Source organism: Oratosquilla oratoria, chromosome 33 (assembly GCF_046742065.1).
Source record: "Oratosquilla oratoria isolate Oo_2021 chromosome 33, ASM4674206v1, whole genome shotgun sequence".
NCBI classification, from domain to species: Eukaryota; Metazoa; Arthropoda; class Malacostraca; order Stomatopoda; family Squillidae; genus Oratosquilla; species Oratosquilla oratoria.
Window position 1 is genome coordinate 33,445,396 of NC_134809.1, and position 5,000 is coordinate 33,450,395.

The window sequence follows — 5,000 nt, forward strand, 5'->3', positions numbered from 1 at the left end:
TATATATATATATATGTATATATATATGTATATATATATATATATGTATGTATATATATATACATGTATATATATATGTATATATATATGTATATATATATAATATATATATATATATATATATATATATATGTGTGTGTGTGTGTGTGTGTGTGTGTGTGTGTGTGTGTGTGTGTGTGTGTGTGTGTACAGTAGAGAGAGAGAGATACGACAGGAAGAGGTATCACAGACATAGACTGTAGCAGACATACAGACAAAAAGACCGGCAAATAGACAAAGTTTGGGGAAGTCATAGAGCTACCTATATTTGGTCTCACAAACGCAGCTGAAAACAACACCAGTGTTAAGATGTAACCTAAGACAGTCTTTGCCAAAGGCTCCTCATTTAATCCAGAGATCTTACTTGCCCCCTGAAGACCGACTCTTCGAAGAGGGCAAGAAAGCAATACAAGAAGAGATAATTAGACGCTCCCGTAAACCTGTTACTGATAGCCATTTTCCGTTTCGGAATGGCGAAGACCCATCGAGACTAAACAATACACCCACGAATCAGGCCTCACTGTTATGAGAACGTATATATTTACAATTGGTCATAACTGTAACAAACGTAGAATTACCCCCACAGAAGAGCATGTAGGGCGTATGGGGGGGTTCAGAGAGAAGACAGCCTCGGGCCTCTTTTCAAACAGTTGAGGCCCTGTTAGAAAATTCATTCTTATTCACAGGCGAGTATGTTGGCAATTATTGCGTATTCTATTGCTATTCTTATGGAAACCTGTCTTTCATTAGCACTCTGCATGTTCTTCGAGTGTAATATCTTCACACGTTCGTTTTTCACATTAGTAGGTGTCAGGTGTTTGCGAGGACTTTCCATGAATATATGCTAATTCAGTGTTAATATTTATTAAACGCGAGTGTACGGAACAATTCAAGCGTTTTGCAAATGTAAGGTTGAAAGAACACTTTCATCCAGAAACTCAACTTTAAATATTAAATTTTACATAGCAAAGGCATACATTTGTTAACTATTATCATTCCCGTGAAATATTATCAGCTCATTTTAATCAACCTAGAATATGTTACAGGTTTTGGACAGATTTATTCTTAGTTTATAAAAAAGTGTCTCAAGATCAAAGATTTAGTGAGTAATGAAAACTAATTATTGTTAAATAAATCCGTAACTAACATAACCCTAAAATGAATAAATATAGTGCTATAAAGACATTCAAATAATATGAATAATGAAATAGGTAATTGAATAGATGAATAAATTGTTCATAGTAATATGTTATGTTTCAAGATTTAAAGAGTAGGCCTGCCAATAAGGAGCACGGCTGATATTCTATACAAATCAATCTCCTTATCAAAACATAATTTTAAATAACCTCGATTCTCAGCTGTTAGTCTGATAAACAACCCAACGCTTCCTAGTGACACCATGCCTTAAGTGAAAGCGATTTTTAGGACCCTAGCAAGCACAGCATTAGTGGTCACCTGGAGGCATGTGGGTTGTTTCAATTAGCTGCAGACTGTCACAATGCTCTGCGGACAACCCCCTTTTCGGTGAGCATTAAAGAGAACTTTAAACCCAAGGGACTGTTTTCTTGTGATACATAGCCATGCCCCATGAATACAAAGGCTTTTACTCTGAGGGTAGCGTATGCATGTAGTGGGAAGGCGCTGAGCTGGTTTTGTTTGTATGTGCGTACGTTTTCTAAACAAGGCATCAACTGAGCCTGACAGGATGTAAAAGTGTGTACTGCTTACGTATGAGGCCTTACTGTCAGTACCCATTTGTGTGTCCGCCCCCCCGGGGATTTAAACCTAGGTCACTCGCGCGTGAAGTGAGATCGTTCCCCTGAGCCTCCCAGGGCACCCGTGGGTCAGCAATCAACCTATACTGCCCACCACCTGCGTGTCACAATCACTAGCAAGCAATATCATTCACTTATTAAAATGACCATAAACAATAAATAAAAGTCACTCATGGGTGCCTGTTACTACCGCGTACTACAACATGGATTACTATCTTTCCGCGTTATACCTCACAATAGTTACTTTGTCGCCATGAAATATAGTTGGCTATAAAATTCTCACTCGTAAACCGCATGCATAGTCTATCATAGATTCCCATGAACCTTGGCTCGTCCCTCACTGAACAGGAAAGTGTATAAACTTAAAAAAAAAAAAAAAAAAAATTGCCGAAACTAGGAGATTCAATCACTATAATTTGGATACGTGAAGACAATATCAAGGAAATTCTTCCTTTTATTTCAAGAATTCAATTAAAAGTCTTGCAATAAATTTACTGAAAGTGATTCCTGGGTTATCCTTAGCCATAAACTACTTGGATCCTCACAACCAGCGAAGTTCTCTTAACAAGCAATCCGTTGCAGTAAAAGACGTGTGTGGCCAAAATGCAATCGTCCAGACCAGCTGTTTCTGAAACCTGTTCCTCATAATTCCCTCAATCATGAATTGCTCTTTCCTGGCCTCCTGGAGATACTCTTCAACGCTGAATAAAAATCGAATCACATCTGCTAACGACTACTTGTTATCGGTCTGCGGGCTTTCTCTCAAGAAGCTCTGGAACCTCAAGATTCCAGACAACAGATGAAGAACCCTTCATCCACCCCTCGGTCCAATGGTCCCAGAGTTTCTGCTGGTATGAGCTCCAGTTCCAGATGGAGGTTTAGATACTGACGGGGTTTGAAATCGGACGGTATGGAGATAACTGTGACGTTTGTCTTGCAGGATCACCTCATACAGGTACTCGTTGTTGTTTTTTCTTGGGAGGGCCCGAGGGCTGTTGCCAGCTGTTGTTGGGATGTGAGTTTCCAGTTAGAAAAGCTTGAAGGAACAATTAATATTGCCAATCGAAATAGGGGTGGGGAAGGTCCACAGCAGAGACAGGCTTCAACCTCATACTCCTAGGGATTTTATTTTTGTAAATCCCTGGACAATGTTCTATTAATATATAAATATGCATACATACATACATATATATATATATATATATATATATATATATATATATATATATATATATATATATATACATTTTAACAACCACAAGGCACTTTAATTCTACGCCATCAACATCGGGAGACCCAAAGGAGGCCACATGCAGAAATTGAAATGCGGTATTACCAAGGACTCGAATCCAGCAACCATATGACAGGTGTCGTAGTAACCTACCAACTACACTATCAAGATATATATATATATATATATATATATATATATATATATATATGTATACATATATATATATATATATATACACATATATATGTATGTATACACACACACACACACATATATATATATATACACACACATATATATATATATATATATATATACAGACATACATATAAATATTCATTGTATATATGGGCAGGAGATTTTCTCTCAAGCATGTCTGGTTAAATTTAATGGCAAGATTATTATTGCAGAGTATTTTCTGTCTTTTCTATTTCTCTGAGAACCTTTTTCCCTTCCACGGGAAGTTGTCTTATAATGTCACCATATGACATTGTTTTGTAAGTTACTTTGGGCATGGCTTTACCAAAGTGAAAAACTGGCCAGTTTTTCATTTTGGTAAAGCCATGCCCAAAGTAACTTACAAAACAATGTCATATGGTGACATTATAAGACAACTTCCCGTGGAAGGGAAAAAGGTTCTGAGAGAAAGAGAAAAGGCAGATAAAAAACTCTGCAATAACATATACATATGTATACATATACACACATACTCGTATAATCTATCTATATTCCAAGAGCCTTTTCCCCTTATAAGGGAGGTAGCTAAGTCAGAGGCACGTACCTATTCCCACCCATTTCATTCCCCCCAATCACCTTTTCCACCCCTCCCATTCCAGCTCCTCATGGATGACGGGTCATTCCTGCATCTACCATCTGCTTGTGAGAAGTCATTTATTATATATATATATATATATATATATATATATATACATATATATATATATATTATTAATCTATCTATATAGTTATTCAGTTATATATTTATTCATTCAGTGACTCTTATTACGATAGCATCATGTCAATTTAATATCAATCTATGAACACATCTCTTTGCTCTACCTATTTATTGAAAAAGAAAAAAATATCGTGCATGAGAAACTCCTTTAGTTAAGTATGTATTGGAACGCCAAAAACAAATAAGGGGCACATAAGCATGAAATAATACAATAGGATACAAACCCGTACTATGCCACCCACGAATTGACCAAGCACTAAAACGATTCTAACGAGGAAGTATAGTAATTGATGGGTAATAAGTATTCTTAAAACCACAGTAATTAAGAAGTAGTCAGTATAGTATGATGATTTAATAGCAAAATGGCCAACGCAAAAGACTTCGTAGTTAAATTGATTTAGCAATTAAAACATTAAATACTATACACCCATAACAGGTTATGGTTTAATAAAGTTAATGGAAGAGGCAATATGCCTGAACATTTATTTTCATATATTATTGTGACAAACGATCTACTAGCTGAAGAGTAGTAGGCTACCTTTCATGTCAAGTGTTGCGCTTACATATGAACAAGACAAAAACTGTGGCCACTGTCGTAACGAAATCTGAACTGTGCGTTGCAATACTGACGAGGGTAATAATATACAAAAGTGGAAAAAAAAAAAAAATTCTCGTAAGGTCTGCGATATTATGCTCGCTTTAACTCAACTTCCGGAAACATAGACTAAGATACTGAAATACCTTTGCAGGCTGGTTATCCATTGAAAATGATTGCAGTGTTGATGTCCTTATTACTGGAAACTTTCTTAGACAACATGGTCATATCAATACTACGTGCCGTGCATGGCCAATGCTATTTACATTATAACTATGTCGGAGCCACTAAACAGGCAAATCCTGACGAGGTTAATATGGTGATACACGTCCTAGAAAATTGTAAAAGTCTGATCAAAATTTATCTTAAAATTTTGAAATATAGACTAAGGTGCTGGAATAA